Source organism: Phyllostomus hastatus, unplaced genomic scaffold (assembly GCF_019186645.2).
Source record: "Phyllostomus hastatus isolate PE091 unplaced genomic scaffold, TTU_PhHast_1.1 phas_contig_551, whole genome shotgun sequence".
In the NCBI taxonomy this organism is placed as follows: Eukaryota; Metazoa; Chordata; class Mammalia; order Chiroptera; family Phyllostomidae; genus Phyllostomus; species Phyllostomus hastatus.
The window spans coordinates 11612747-11629976 of record NW_025333909.1 but is presented as its reverse complement, the minus strand read 5'-3'; the positions used below and the strand labels follow the sequence as shown (position 1 = coordinate 11629976).

Below are 17230 nucleotides of genomic sequence, written 5' to 3'. Positions count from 1 at the left end.
TCTTTCGCAATAGGAGCAAGATTTGTGCCAAGCAAACACAGGATATTAGTTTCAAGATTCTCCACTTGTGTAGGCTGCATAGCAACTGAGGCCATGCTTTACGAAATAAATATCATTCCTCACAACATTCTTACGTTTTTTTCATTTCAATTTATCCAGAACGAATATTAAAGTCTTACTTTAGCCCTGACTGGTGTGGCTCACAGGGTTGGGCGTCATCACGTAAAACAAAAGGTCGCCAGTTCGAATCTCGGTCAGGGCAGGGCAAGTGCCTGGGTTGTGGGCTTAGTCCCCATTTGGGGCACATACGAGAGGCAATGATCGATGTTTCTCTCTCTCTTTCTGCCTCCTGCCCCCTCTCTAAAATAATCTTAGTTTAAAAAAAAAAATCTTCTTTTAGACTTGTCAATGGCCTGAATGGCTAATGACTTCATATAAAATCCAGAAAGCTGTGACATAATGATACCCAGAATAAACTCACGCCGCCTGTGCCACTGATATTAGCTAACAATTTATTTCAGGTGCTGTCATGCAAGTTGGAAGTGTCGACTCTTTCCCCTGTCTAGCCTGTTAATGCATTCTGACATTATTAACGGCTCCCGTATGGAATCACACAGCAAGCTGAAAGCGCAACTCTCTAGGCGTTAGCATTTATATTTCAGAATCACTTAGCAGGGAGGAAAACAAATGTCAACTCCTTGGGAATTGTCTGAGAAGAAAAAGAGGAAACCTTGTCAAAACGTCGGGAGCCCTGATGGCCATTGCCACCCCCACAAATGGCATTTTGGTTTCCCTGGTGACAAGTTTGCTAACCCTGGTGACAATCCCTCCGCTCTACAGCCCCATAGAATGTTCTCCTTCTATCTGAATACATTTTTCCTTCTATACAAATCATCATAGTCTCTGAAGGGTTAGGGTTATAACAAATCTCTTTGCTATAAACACTTCACTGGGTTCTATAGCACGCGTCAGTCCCAGCAGTTTGTAACTTCTATCCTACCTGAGGTCTGCAATGCGCAATGTAACACTCCGAGCAGACTGTTGATGTTTCGAATGGGACTCCTCTCCCCAGATCTGTTTGAAGGAAGATGGACCCTTTAAATGAGCCTCTACAACACACATGGAAAAACTCATTGTTTGCTTTGGGTGAGATGTCTGTAAGATCTCATAGTGAAAAACGTATTCACCCTTTTCCAGTGAAAAAGAAAAAAGAAAAGGCCATTGCTAGTGCAAGCAGCTCCTTCTTGGATGTGGAGAAATAAAAAAATTCGCCCTGGCTGGCGTAGCTCAGTGGGTGGAGCGCGGGCTGCGAACCAAAGGGTCGCAGGTTCGATTCCCAGCCAGGGCACATGCCTGGGTTGCAGGCCACGGCCCCCAGCAACCGCACATGGATGTTTCTCTCTCTCTCTCTCTGTCTCCCTCCCTTCCCTCTCTGAAAATAAATAAATAAAAAATCTTAAAAAAAAAAAGTCCACGGATAATGACAGCGGCCACCTGTTTGACGGCCAGTCTTCGATGGAATCCTTCCGGCAGCGCTGTGCAGGCGCATGCTCACTATTAGCATCTGCTGAGAAAATTGAGACTTAAAGAGATTAACGATTTGGTCCATTGCTGTTGAGGGCAAGCAGGGTGCTTGCCACCTGATAAGATATTTTTGGGGAAATGGATTAATTTAAGCTGCTTGTGTTTAAGAAACAAAATACTCAGAAAAAGTCTTTGAACCTGCCCTTATACCTGCCTAAAGGAATTCAGATAGAAAAACTTGCTTAAACTAAGGAAGCTATCCCCTTAACATCGTGATATGAACCGGGTGTAGCCCAGGGGTGTGGAAGGAAGCAAAAAGATTCTACAGTAGGCAACCTTACGGGATGATCTGATCATAGGTTCTTTTTTTTATTTTAAGGACTTTATGTATTTATTTTTAGAGAGAAGGGAAGGGGGGCAGAAAGAGAGGGAGAGAAACGTCACTGTCTCATTGCCTCTCGAGCGCCCCCTACTGGGGACCTGGCCAACAACCCAGGCAGGTGCTTAATCCACTGAGCCAACCAGCCAAGGCCGGATTATAGGTTCTTAACTGGGCACACTGTGATGGGCAGTCACACCCCAGGCATATGATTTTTAGTGAAAGGTTTTAAACTAGCCCTGTGTATTGTGCTTGTGCATGTAGGTTGACACACCTCTGAAACACTACAAGCAATGTCTCCAAAACGGGCTCTGAACCCTCAGGAGAGAACATAATCCAGGATGCACAAAAGAAGCTGTAAAACTGTTATTCTCCAGAGCAGTTGAGATCTTGCTGCCCAGAATATTCTGGCAGTTGGCTCAAATCAACTCATACAATTTCTCTGCTGGTTTGGATGTTTCTTAGGTCAACAAGAGCAAGAATCTGGCAAAATATACCCTGGCTGGCGTAGCTCAGTGGATTGAGCGCAGGCTGCGAACCAAAGTATTGCAGGTTTGATTCCCAGTCAGGGCACATTCCTGGGTTGCAGGCCACGGCCCCCAGCAACCGCACATTGATGTTTCTCTCTCTCTCTCTCTCTCTCTCTCTCTCTCTCTCTCTCTCTCTTTCTCCCTCCCTTGCCTCTCTAAAAATAAATAAATATAATCTTAAACAAAAAAGGAATCTGGCAAAATCTGTGTGTCCCTCGGTGTCCCGTCATTCTGGGTGGCCTGGCAAGCATTTTTGCTTTTTCTTACCAACCTGTGACTGGCTTTGAAGTACTCTTCCCTTTTGAAGCCGCAGTCCCCCTCCCCCACCCCCAGTTTGCCTCTTTGAGTTATTATTTGAGGCCGGCTGATTTGAAGAAACTACACACCTGGGAGAAGCTGGAAACCCAGGTTTAGGTTACCCTTTGTAAAAGACACTTGCATCTGTGAAGGAAATCTCCCCTTCAGGGTGTTTTCCCTCCCTGCGCCAGGCCTGCCTTCACTGTGAATGGGGTTAAATCTGCATCACAATCCTACCCTTCTCCCTGTTTCCCTCCCGGCCACCTCGTTACCTGACTCTCCTCTCCAAGGCTTCTTGAGTCTTTAGCTGAAGCCCCTACTTAAGATGACGGCTCCCACCATCTCGGCCAGCTACTCACTGTCCCAAGGTCATTCCCATGAATGCATGTAATTTGATTTCCCCCACTAATGCGTCTGATGTCCTTTGATGATTCGTCTACCTAGAGCAATCTTGAAGGGTCTAGGAACATTTTTTCCCTCCCTGAGAGTTTATACGTAATAAATTTGATTTCCCCCCCTGTTAATCTGTCTCATGTAAGCTTGATTGTTAGACCTGCCAGAAGAAATTTAGAAGAGAAGAGAAATTCCTGGTTTTCTTCCCCCACATAGTATCGTTTAGTGAGAGTCACACCTGTGTACAGGTCGTGCCCGTGTACAAGTCTGTGTACTTTCTGTATTTCTGTTGCGCTGCCTCCCGGAAGTGAAACCAAATTCCCTGCAAAGGAAGCAACTGTATAAGTACTTTTGCATTTGAATATAGATGGAATCTCGGAGCTTGCCACTTCGGTGTGACTTCACCATTAGCTTCTCAGTTTGAAAAATCTTTGAGAAGGATGCCAAGACACACAGGGAAGTCCCTGCTGCTGAGCCCTTGTTTCATAATTAAAATAATCGTCAGAGTTACTGGAGCTGACGTTTAGGACACACGCATGCAGCAGACTGTGGCAAGGCTGCTGAAGCCCAGTGGAGAAAGGGTTCTCAGGCGTCTCAGGCGTTGTTTGAGATGTCAAATGACTACATAGTAGTGCCAATTTCCAGCTGTTCCAGCCCTGCTCGAAATATCAAAGGTTTGCGTTCATGTGAGAATTCTCAGCTTCTGTGTCTCCTTCTATTACCTTATACTGTCTCAAAGCTCTGTGCCTGTAGCAGTAAAAAACCCACGTTTATTCTTTTTACTTGTTAAATAGCTTGATGTCAATGAAAATCAAGGTAGGAGAGATCCCCAAAGAAAACAGTCCATTATTCGTTCTTCCCATTGGAACAACATAAATGCCTCCTTCAGTTGGTACATATCTTGTGGCCTGTCCCTCAAAAAAAAAAAAAAGAGTCCAACCTCACAATTTCTAGATTAAGTGCAGAGTATTTAAATTCTCTTCGCAGAAATCGAATTAGAGTATAGTTACAGTACATTTCCTTAAATGTCAAAATATTTGCTTAACAAGTTTCTTTTATTCCTCGCAGGGCTTGATCCCATAGGAATTTTGTAACACGTAAAAGAAGGCAATAATATTAACGCCAATCGGGCACCAGATGTCACACAGACTTCAGAGTGAAGACTCAAATACAAGCGAAAGTTTGTTTAGAAAGTCACAGAGGTGGAGGGAGTGAGCTGGGCTGTGTGGGCTCAGGCGCCTGTCTTAACCTTATTCTCCCTCTGTCCAGGTTTTGAAGTCCTCTCCAAGAAATGTGAAGAGAACGTGGGAAACACCATTAACTTATTTAAGGTCGCTAGCTCATTCCATGGATCAATATACATGTATGGCTTGAGTATTACAAGGTAACAGAAAACAGTATATTATATTTTCAGTCACAAGTGTCAGTGGCCAACTAACCAGCAGATCCAGAAAATGAAACTCGAAAGCACTGCGTTTTGGCTGTGGGTCGGTAAGAAATAGAAATATGAATGAATCGGTACCCTTTCAGTAGAGGGTGTAACATAGTTGTCCTGTCTCTCTTTTTTTTTTTAAAGATTTTATTTATTTATTTTGAGAGAGGGAAGGGAGGGAGAAAGAGATAGAGGGAGAAACATCAATGTGCGGTTGCTGGGGGCCGTGGCCTGCAACCCAGGCATGTGCCCTGACTGGGAATCGAACCTGCGATGCTTTGGTTCGCAGCCTGCGCTCAATCCACTGAGCTACGCCAGCCAGGGCAGTTGTCCTGTCTCTTTTCAGCCCATTTCCATTTCATTTTATTATGGTGTGATTGTCACTGTTTTGCTGTCACTGCTTCTCTACATATTTCACTTTTGAGGATACAGTCTTTTTGATAAAGCACACATGATCTCACGTTTTCCACGTTCATTGTTAAGTGATGTGCTTTTTTCATTTTCTGAATTGTAATTGTTGGCAGAATTTTTCCATAGGCTACCACTTTATCTTCACAGTGCGTACACTAAAGTATCTATAAAAATATACAAACAAATGTGAGGCTCTCATGTCTGAATCGTGAAACCCCCACCACACACACACACACACACACACACACACACACTACTTTCCCTCCCCAGGGAATGCAGAAACTCACACATGCAACAATTTGAATTACAGATTACATTGTTGAAAGCACCACAGTAATACTGTTTAAATTTAGGTGGTATCTCTTCTTAAAAATATGGTACACGACCTTTGAATTATGTTCACGAGGATACAAAACACTAAACAATCACTAGGATATTTTATTTCAATGCACAAAAGATGCAGGTTTGCTTGTTCAAAATTTAAAAAAAAAATAACGTGTGCCAGGAAACTCAACAGGAGCTGTGTCACGTGATCTTATAGGCTCTATTGGTGAACGGAAAACAAAAATGAGTGAATACAAATGACTGTCATTTCTTGAAATTTGCATCAAGCTTATAGATCTTGGCAAACTAAGTGGTGCCAGGAAAAAAAAAGGACCCAGAGAGGAGTTAAAACTAGCATATTTCACAGGATCAATGCAGGGATCAGGTGTTACATTTGGCCACGAAGTGAAACCCGCAGATGGAAGCTGGGGAAAAGCCAAAGAGGAGAATTCGAATGCAGGGAAGTTGATACTATTTGTAGGTCAGCGTGTATGACAGCAAACAGGAATACACGCCGCCACTTGCAAACTTGCTGATGCTCACAATGTATACTTTTATTTATTTAGTTTTCATTTTATTTGTAAGTATATTTTATTGATTATGCTATTACAGTTGTCCCAATTTTTTTCTCCCCTTTACCCCCCTCTGCCCTATGCCCCTCTCTGTCCAGCATCCCTCCCCTCCACCCTGCCCACCCTCTCCCACCCACATTCCCCCCATTAGTTCATGTCCATGGGGCATACATACAAGTTCTTTGGCTTCTCCATTTCCCATACTGTTCTTGCCCTCCCCCTGTCTATTTTCTACCTACCATCTATACTACTTGTTCTCTGTACCTTTTCCCCCTCTCTCCTCCTCCCACTCCCCTGTTGCTAACCCTCCATGAGATCTCCATTTCTGTGATTCTGTGCCTGTTCTAGTTGTTTGCTTGGTTTTTGTTTTTTAGAATGTATACTTTTAATCAATTCATTATTAAAACTACTTGTGCTTCTATATTATATTCACAACGTAGATCGCCTGCGGACATTTGTTCACCTGTTTCAACGATGTCTTCAAAGGATTAAATTTTTTAAAAAGTCTACCTGTACGCTCACCCAAGGGGGGGAGGCAAACAGGGATTTGGAATGGGGCCCAGAACTCAGGGTGTCCAGAAGATTTTAGGATGTCCTCACCCCCCCCGCCCCAGGTGTGGGTTGGGGGGAGGGACACACGGAGCAGGGCCATTGAGAGCTGTTTTGCATAGCAACAGCCTTGCAGCTAACCTCTGGGGTGGTCATTTAACATATCTATAGCCTTTGGCTGGTTACATGGATATGTTAAATAGCTGTGGCCAGGCTCTGAGCCAGGGGGATGGAAGTAACTCCCCCCCGCCCCAAGACGTAACTGGGAGGCAGGTCCCCCTAGTTACAGCACCTGTGTGGGAGCTTGGAGAAGATTGGCTCCAGGACATGGGGCTACACCTGCCCAGACCCACGATGGCAGCCCAGTGAAGCTGGAAGGGTATGAGTTCTGGCATATGAAGCCGAGTGTGGGAGGAGTCGGAAATGGGGCTGCAGAGGAAGACTGGTGCAGGGATTTAAACCCAGACATGGCAGCCACTACGGAGTGAGGGAGCTGAATACTAAGCACTGTTTGGTTTCTTTCATTTGAACAAACGTGTCCTTGACCATGACCATTCTCATCTTTGAATTTCAGCTGCTGATTTCCACTCCCAGGAAAATGCAATCACTTCTTTTGCACGAGCAAAATGTGTTCCTTATTTGTTTCTGTCTTATTTTATACTGGGTGGTTGGACTTTGCCTTATTAGACTGTGAACTGAGAACAGGTAGTAAGTAGCAGAATTAGCAACCAGGGCCTGCGCTGTTTTTCCCTTTTCTTTTTCACGGTGATATTTCCAGGTATTTGCCTCAGGTCTTAGCAGAAACTAAATACTCAATAAATGTTTTCCTTTGAGTTATTGAATTAAGTGACAATAAAGCAAGAAAGAAATAGTAGAAACAGCTTTGTCTGGAAAATACCAGAGCAAGCAGAAACAGTGAGGCATATGGCACAAATAATTTATTTACCTTCATTGGGAGCAAATTGCATTTTGTACAGGTGTAAATTATGTTGCCTGGAAGAGCTAACTGTCAGAGACCCTTTTATTAGAATATTAAAAGAAAAAATTTGCATTTTGTGGCGCTCTGTTACAAACCAACAAAGGAGCTTTTAAAAGTTGTTATAACAGAAAAATATCAGCGGAGGAATGCCAGACACCAGAGGTGATCGGGTGGACGATGCCCAATTGGTCGACACACAACCATTTTAGAGAGAGCAAAGGGACATGAATTTTTATTAAATTGGGTTTTAAGAGGCCGCTGCAGCTGTTGTTTATTTAATGATTGTCTTGGAGGAGTGAATGTAAGAGATACCTTCAAAGATCAAAGAAGCCTGCACGGTTTTTTACTCATTCTGCTCCTATAAATATTCTCTACTATCAGGGAGACAAACATGGCATGCTGGTTAAGGGACTCCAGTGTTTCCTTCATAAAGGTAAAGCTGAGAAAAAAAGAAAACAGTTGAAAAGGCCCTCACAGGTATGTGTCGTGCATTCAACGAAGTCTGCTCCGTGGACCTCCCATCCTCATGCATAGCGAGCAGAATTCCGTGTTTGGTAAACACACGACACATCAAGGCACCTCATTACCAGATACTTTAGAAATGCCCCATCCCCCAAATTCTTTTCTGCAGTATTTTAAGAGATCACTTCAGAGTAATGAACAAAATAGTTAGAGCTGATTTTGAAAATGTAGCTTTAATTAGGACGTCAATTATCGAACCCTAAGCCAACAGCAAAGGTCATCGGATCACGTTTCAGAAGCAGAGCAGCAATGATGGACGGAAAGTGAGGCATCAGCGTGACTTTGCGGGTATGTCATTCTGATCAGCCCTACCCTCTGACCCCAATGCCGAACGGGGGCAGAGGTTAATGAGTCGGTTATTTTAGGGGCTGAGTGATCTTCCTGCGTAGAGATTTTGAAATACAAACAAGAACCTCTACGAGATGACATGGGCGTAAAGACAGGGAAGGAACAGAGAAAGAAAGGGAGGAAACGCCATTAAAGGATGAAACGCTGATTTGAAACTCCACAGGTGACACACCACATATAAATATGAAGTATACTTTAATATATACAATAATAAACATTTATGAAATATGTACTGTGTGTCCAACCATTTGGTGTCTCTGGGCCACACGTTAAATACATTGTGACACGTAATCACACACACACACAAATCTCAGAAAGTTTTAAGTACATTTACAATTTCGTGTTGGGCTGCATTCACAGCCATCCTGGGCTGCATGCGGCCCCTGGGTCGTAGGCTGGGCACCCCTGGGGACAGGATATATAGATCATCCACCATCTTATTATTGACATGACAAATGACAAAAATGAAACTCAGAGCTATTAGTTTAGGGAACATTACGCAGTGGGAGGATAGGCTGTGGGCACATGTATTCGAAATATGAGCCCGCGTGTGAGGAAATGCCGAGACACAGCGCTGTGGGCGGTCGGAGGACAGGGACAAAATGGGACAAACAGCGGGCAACTGATGGGTACGCGGAACTTTCCAGGATGCGCTATGCCAACAGTAAAGCTCAGGTAGAGATGGGGGGGGTTGTTTGCAAAGGGAGAAATATATATATATATATATATATATATAAATAAATAAATAGGTATGAAAGAGTAAGGAAATTAAACAAAGAAGCACAAGACCAGTCTGATTGGAACATACATATGCATTAATCAACTAGCCAGAAAGAAGTGCAGAGAGATCCAAAAGGAAGTGTGGCCCATCACAGCTGTGCATGTAATTGCACCTCCTTCAGTGAGGAACGGCAGCACCCGAAGAGTTTGAACCGTGGGACATCACCCGCAATCAGCGTCGGAATGGCAAACATGAAAACTCTGACAGGGGCCACCTATCTGTCCATTCTCAAGGGAGAAGAGATGACGTTTTGGAGCAGTACTCCAAATGATGTGCTTTTGCAGCCTTACTATAAAGAGTATGCAGATGGAATATATTAGAAAACTCACTCTCGGGAATTCTTTCTGAGAGAACTCACACCTGCCCAAAGATCTTTGTGGAAACGTGGTGACAGTTTCGATATAAGTAGTGAGGGAAAACGGAGTCTGGCCACCCCCAACAAAATATGCCTTGTTTGGGGATGCTCATTAGTTTCAGCTAGTTACTTTTAGAAGGACAAAAGACTCAAGAAGCCATTTTACCTCCCTCTCCCAGCCTGAAAGAATTCAGATAAAAAGCTTGCACCAGTAAGGGAGTTATCATCATAGATAACAACATTGGAATACAACCTAAGGGTGGCAAAGAGGGGAGACCGTGGAAAGCTTCTTGTCATCTGCTTCTGAATGGCCCACCTTCCCTCAAAAGTGCAAACTGCCTCCCCCCCTTTGTTTACAAGACAGTGTATGCCTCAATCGTCCAATTTGTCCTGGAGTGCGCGACTCCTATGGCACCTCTGGGAGTATGTACATGATACATTTCCTTATTTGCTCCTGTTCATCTGTTTCTTGTCAATTTCATCATTACACCAACCAGAAGAGCTCAGAAGAGTACACTACAAATTATTTTTCCTCCCCTACAGCAGAGACACTTCGGTTGCCCTCCTGATTTTTCTAGAACTCTAGAAACAGAGCTCTATGTCACAGAGAAGGGCGGAAAACGGGGAGGGATCCGGATGGTCAGCCAGGTAATTACTGGAAGAATTACCAGGAGGAAAGAGCAGCAGGCGAGGACTGTCTGCCATGAAGTCAAAGAAAACAGAAAACAAAAAAAGGAAAATCTGTAAAGTCTCAGAACTGCCCTGCGCCATTTGGGTGCTAACCTTTAGAGCTATCAACATCACTGCTTGTGACACGGCACGTGTTTGAACCAGACAAGTCCCGGCATAGCAGATTCACTATTCAGATTCTTAGCTGGCAAAATCGTGAGCTGAAATACTTCCACATCAGACTGAGAAGCTCCCTGCCATTGTATACTTACATTCATGAATATATTTCAGAACAGCAGATTGGGAAAGCCCATTCTAACATGGCTATCTCGAGAGGAGAGAAAAAGGAACTGGATATCTGCTTATGGTGTTACAGGGTGCAGCCAAGAGGGGGGACCCCAAATGGGCATTTGAAATGGGGTCCAGAACTCAAGGTGTCCAGGAGATGTTAAGGTGTCTTCACCCCTTCCCCCACAGGTGTGAGTTGGGGGAAGGGGCACACAGAGCAAGAACATGCAGGGCAGCTTTGCAGCTAATCCATGGCATGGTCATTTAGCATACCTATAGCCTGTGGCTGGTCACTTAGATATGCTAAACAGCTATGGCCATGCTCTAGGCCAGGGGGATGGAAAGGGACCTCCCCCCAAGATGTGACTGGGGGGCAGGTCCCCCGAGTTACAGTGCCTGCGTGGGAAGTGGGAGAAGATTGGCTCCAGGACATGGGGTGACACCTGCCCAGACCCACGATGGCGACCAGAAAAGCTGGAAAGGACGGCAGATTGAGGGCAAGTGTGGCTGAGTGTGGGAGGACTTGGAAATGGGGCTACAGAGGAAGATTGGTGCGGGGGATTTAAACCCAGACCCGGCAGCCATTGGGAGGAGAACCATGCGGCTTTGCCAGAGTGGGGACCCCCGCAGCTTTAGAAGGGGGAACCACCACCTGGCTTTAGCAGAGATCCCGGCAACTCAGCGGAGGGTGCTGGGAACCCAGGGAGGTCTCCCAGTCGAGATGGAGTACTAACTGGGAAGAACCAGGGACTGCCTGAGCCATGGACTTCTATTTCCTTTCCTGAGATACGGTACTCTGGACTGGGCAAAGGGGGAAGGAAGGAAGGACTGTGTCTGTTTGTGGGTGTTTTTAGGGACTTTGGGATTTTTGGTGAAGACATTAGGTCCCTACTTTAAGTCTGTATAGCATTAAATAAACGTTTCCTTTCCTTTTCATGAATCTCTGGCATTGAGAGACGTCTTTCCTCGGGCAGCGGACGTAACGGACCTGGGGGCTTCTTTCAGTGATAGTACATCGTCCCAGGCCCCCCCTTGTTTGTTCTGTAACAATGGCACATCTATGTGCTTGCTTCAGAATTTAGTTTACATAGAAATTCTATAAATTATTACATTCTACATCTAAATTATATAATTCTACAATTATATAAATCTCCCCATGGTAGAGATGTAGAAACGAATTCAAATAATTTATCACTGTCCACAGGCACAGCCATTGGCTGGAGTCTTACTACAAAGAGACCCCGTTATGTGGCCACCTGACCGTGAGTATTTGACTTGGGGAAGTAAGTCCAAGGTCACCGGCTTCCCCCCAAGGCACTCTGACTTGCCCTGCTGACAACTCTCCTGAGAGGATCGCCCCTTCACCCTGAGTGGTGTCCCCAGCTCTAGCCCCGCGTGGCCCACGTTTCCTACCCAGCATGCTCTATCTGTCAGTCCCCAGGATACACCCAGCAATGAGCTTTTAGCACTTTGATTTCAGTGTCATCAAAAAGGTGTTATCTGTGACTGCAAACCCATTCGGTTGGCTTGGGAGCCAGGCCCTGCTGGAGGACCCAGGCGGGTTGATGGATCATGAGTAAAAGGGTAAAAAGGAATGATTTCTGAGTATTTTCATCCTTCGTGTCTTCCTTATATTTAGAAACCAAGAATCTATAGTATTACATTCATTTCAATCGTTGTTGTTCCAAATGCTGTTTAAAAGATATATTTTCTGCTTCAAAGCCACTAATAAGCCCCGACCAGTGTGGCTCAGTGGGTTAGAGCATCATTCCGCAAAGTCTGATTCCCAGTCGGGGCACACACCTGGGTTGCGGGTTTGGTCCCCATCGGAGCGCGTATGGGAGGCAAACGGATGGATGTTTCTCTCTCACATCAATGTTGCTCTTCCCCTCTCTCTAAAAATAAATAAATAAAATCTTAAAAAAACCCACTAATGCCTGTAATAAATAACTAGCATGTATTAACGTTATAGTTAGGGAATTTCTCTCAAAATTGGCTGCTAATATTTTGTTGTTCGAAACAAAACAAGCCGGCTTGTTCCTGCTGCCCATTCACTGAACAGACAGTCCTTATGCAATACAATAAATTCTTGCAATAATTTCTAAATTATTATTGTATTATTAAATTCTTAATACGATAAGATTTAGTCCTTATTAAAACAACACTTTTTCTTCCACCTTCTAAATTCTTCTAGCTACGCTACTAGTCAAATTAACAGAGACAGATTAACAGGATGAAACACACAAAGTTTATTAAGGAATTAAGCAATTTACAGGGAGCTGAGGAAGAGCAGAATGGATTTCAGAACGATTCAGAAACCTGAATTCGTTTCCACACACTGGGGACAGTTGGTGCACTTTACACATCGCAACATTTATCTTTGGATCCTCCCTCGGACACTTGCAAGCCACAAAAATTTGGGCACATTATGCGCAACCTCAGCCTCGGTTTCTTCAACTTGAAAAAGGGGATATCAGTACCTACACCTCAGCAAACCCACTCTAAGGAATGAAGAAAAGGAAATTACCATAGACAACTAGGCAGGATGCCTTTGGTAGCCGCTTAAAAATAAAATGTATGAATAATTAAAAGTAAAATACACATACTTCTAAAGGTTGAGGACAATGGCTAAATCTGGGGACTCCTGTCAGAAAATAATGTGGACTATTAAAATAGAAAAATAGAAATAGAATACATTTTTTATTTTTCTAAAAATAAAACCTTACACTTATATACAATGTCACCTGAGGACGCGTCGATTTTTTTAATATAGCTTCCTATTGTGCAAAGAGCTGTATCTAAACTCAGCTTGACATTTTAAACCTTCCACAACATAACCCTTAAGATGCAAAGAACCCTCAAAAGTTCTCTGATTAAGGTTTGAAAAGCTCGTGATCTCAGAGCCTTCCGTAGTAACAGTTACCTGGCATCCCTATAGAACACACACAGAGAAATCGTAACAACAATACCAAAAACACTTGCTGCATTTCCAGCCAAAAGATAGATAAGTGCTTTGGGCTTCCATGAAAACATGAATTATGAAGTGTGTCAAAAATTTCAATAAGTGTAGATATCAAACACATGATCAAAAGTAGCATCTGATGTAAAACTACGGCTGACAATGAAAGGAAGTTAACAGCTTGTTCACCCGGCCAACCGTTGTGTGGTTTCATGGCCCCGGGCAATGGTTTTTAAGACAATTTTGTTGCTAGAGAAGAAACACAGCAAGTGGCCCACCGAGCATTCAACAAAATTCTGCCTACGTGTTGTCTAACATGTGATGATTCAGTAGTATGAATTCGTAGTTCCCTTAAATTACCTTTTTTTTCTTTTCCTGGTATGGGAAGCCAAGACACTGGTATTGACCCTTAACTTGAGCATCCAAGCTTTCTTTGGACTTCCTTTTATTGAAAACTACATCAGAGCGAAGCGCTCAAACTTGAGTGACTTCCCCTGTCAGGAACGTAGGTCATCGAGAAGACGAAAGAATTATAGGAGCTGATTTGACTTTATGCAGACCGATTAGCCAACCCGCCGTGGATGTCTGAACCTGGCTATTGTCAAATACAAGATCAGGTCAGCGATTCTTCATCTCGCGAGTTTACTGCTAACATATTAAATGAGTGGTCCTATTAGCCACCGTTCCAAGATTACAAGATGATTCTTTAAAACTGTGGGAGTGCTTGAGTTCCATCACTGGCAATTAGCCTTTCTCATCCCGCAGAAATATTTCCATTAGGGATTATCATAGTGGGTTTAATACCTCTGAAAAGTGCATTTTCTTCCTTGTTTCAATACCTTATGTTCTTTATGGCCTCCATAGCTTATTGTTCTTTCATTTTCATGTGAGCCTCATAAAGGGGTCACCTTCATTTATCACATGCAAATATAGGTGAGTATGTAACTCACATATATTAAATTATTAGCATAATTTTCTAGTTTACGGAAAAAAATCCTTTAAAGATATTTCTTGTCCCAGGGACCACCTTACATTTGTGCTGTTAATTCTGGTTGAGAAATTATCATAGTTTTTTTAAACATGCAATTTTTTTAAAAAAAAGGATTTTATTTATGTACTTTTAGAGAGAGAGGAAGGAAGGGAGAAAGCAAGGGAGAGACAGCAATGTGTGGTTGCCCCTCACGCGCCCCCCACTGGGGACCTGGCCCACAACCCAGGCATGTGCCCTGACTGGGAATCGAACCAGCGACCCTTTGGTTCGCAGGCCAGTGCTCAATCCACTGAGTCACAATCAGCCAGGGCTGTTACACAGTTTTAAGAAAAGAAGCTTTGAAACTAGGCCCAAGGAATAATAATAGGTATAATCATCACAGGTTTGTACTGAGAGTTAAACGAGCTAATATTTTCATCATTGAGGAGAGTACCTGGTACATAGTACGTTTACGCTAGTTTGGTTAAATAAAAAACATTTCATCGCCACACAGAACTTCCATTATCTCTTCAAAGTGAAAACGTGTTCTGCTTTCCTTATTTTCCTTGTGTTCACACCATTGTGTTTTCCTCCTTTGCCAGAGGTCACTTACATCCTCGGTGGATGTTGTTAAGATCTGGGGAATTACTGGTAAGCAATAGTGTTCACCACCCTCACACAGTCTGCAGCAGGTGCGGATACTATTACACCGCGCTAGTTATTTCCCAGTGAATATAAGGCGTCATTACAATGTACCTGTACTTTGTGAAGTGCAGTTAATGTCCATATGCATCATCAGAATGGCATCTTAGTAGAATATTTTTCGCAAACAAAGCACTGGCTATTGAAACTCATAAACCTAGCGGGTTGGCCTGCTAGAGTCCCCTCTGCGCCTGTGTTTTCTGGGTGGCCTGGCAAGAATGTGTTTGTGAAATGTGTGTTCCTTCTCGTTTACCTCTGAACTGCTTACCTTCCTTTTGAAGAGCAAAGCACTACCCTGTGCCCTCCTTAGGGGCAAAGTCCATATTCTTCTGTGATCCCTGTACATACGTACATAATAGGAATGGTGTTCCACTGTTCTTTGACTCGCGTCAATGTGATTATTAGGCAAGTCAGAAGAACTGAAGTAGAAGAGGGGGAAATTGCCCCTCCCTTACTGCCTGCGACTTCCACTGAAATCTAACACGCATCAGAGATCATGAACCGAAGTCTCAGGCTGTCAGAGAATTAAAAGACTTCACTAATAAAAGCACCTCAAGCAAAATGCACCAACTCTGGAAGGATATTGTATACGTCACAAGATTTTAAGTTCATAAACCAATAAAAGACTCAGTAATGGGCAAGAACTTAGTACAGGTAATTCCACCGTACGTCATCTAGTAGAATGCAACCAGAAGTAACCGGCGAGGTAACGACTACTATTGATACAGCGTCTTCCCATTCGCAGAAGAAACGGTGCTATACAGCAATGTCTCATGACTTTTAATTACCCTATTTACAGAGCATACCACACTGGCAGTTCCAAGTTGTAGACTTTACAAATACAAACTTTAAAATTGTGTGCTTTCCCTCAAACCTGCATTGTGAAAACTGCAACAGTTTCTTAATCAAAGTTACAGATGTAGATTGTAACCACATCTTGTACCCTTGGCTTGACTTGAAAGCCAGTTTGAAATTGGGCAAAATTTCACTAAGTCAGACTTGAAGAATTTAAAACTTGAAACAATTTGGACAATTCATAGGTTTCCATGTATCTTTTAAAAATTAATCAGTTCCTCCCATTGTATAAAACTGTTTCACTTTGTAAGTCTTCACTAAAAGTATAAATGAATACTCCTATAAATTTATAAAAAAACACTGTAGAACATTATCATTGCTGAACATGTGAGTTTTTTGAATTTCAGGAGCACACACAAAAGAGTAAATAAGAAAGAGATGTGATTTTCCTTTCATTCTATTTGGGTTGTTTTTCTAATACTGTAGATATGTATTTCTGTGTCTACAACTTCTAAAATGAAGATAAAATAACAGTTTATGGATCTTAATTAATACCCAAACAGATTTAGGACCTTTGCTGTATCACAACATAACCTTACTCAGCCACAGAATAGCAAATAGCCATGGGGGTTTCCACATTCTATTTTTAAAGTTCGCTTAAGGCCTTGACTAAGAAAACAAATTTGATTGTGTTCATTAGTCACATTTTGAGCCACCCAGACTGAAATTAAGTAAAAGTGGATTCTGCAAAATACCTTATTTTAATTTCAAACTCGTTTTCCCCTGAATTGATTTGTTTTAATGAGACTTTAATAAAAGTCATCTAATTAGCATAAAACAAATTGCCTTCTATTATGCTGTTAAAAAACAAAAATTAATGGAGTAAATGTGAAAATCTAATTGACTTTATTAAGGGATTCATGAATTGAGCAGCATCCCACGTGCAGGAAGAAGGTGAAAGCCAGCATCCTGATTTAATGTGTGGTTCTGATTTTTCAGGGCCTTCCCAGCATAGCAGGTACTTCTTGGCCCTTTTCGTTATCAATCGTTAAGGTGCCGAGGCAGCGAGAGACAAAGCAATGCCTTGACTGAGGGTCACACGGGTTACTGGTGTGGCCTCCCTCTTCACTCACGCGCAAAATCCACAACCCTAAACCCCTTCCTCGTAATGAGTCACGGCTGGCTATGCTCTGTCGAACCCAGAGCCCCTCGTCCGCCAATCATTCTGGAGTCTGGGCTTTGGAACGTTAGGTCCCAGCGCTCCCGGGTGGTGCACGACATAATCTCTTTCCATTGCTAACAAAGGGCTCTCTAAGGGGTTCTACAAAATGGAAGGTTTTTCTAGGAAGAAGGGCGAAGCAAAGGCACTATTAATAACTGAAAAGAAAGAATTACTGTTGGTCAGGGGCGTTTTATTTATTGGGGGGAAGGAGGAAGGGATCCTCTTCTTT

At 43.1% G+C, this 17230-nt stretch overlaps 1 protein-coding gene across 1 annotated transcript in view; it reads right to left on the bottom strand.

Annotated features, from left to right (window-relative positions):
* Positions 1 to 17230, bottom strand: part of PCDH11X (protocadherin 11 X-linked) — a 388563-nt gene that overhangs the window by 182772 nt on the left and 188561 nt on the right. The gene's annotated exons all lie outside the window — the stretch shown is intronic.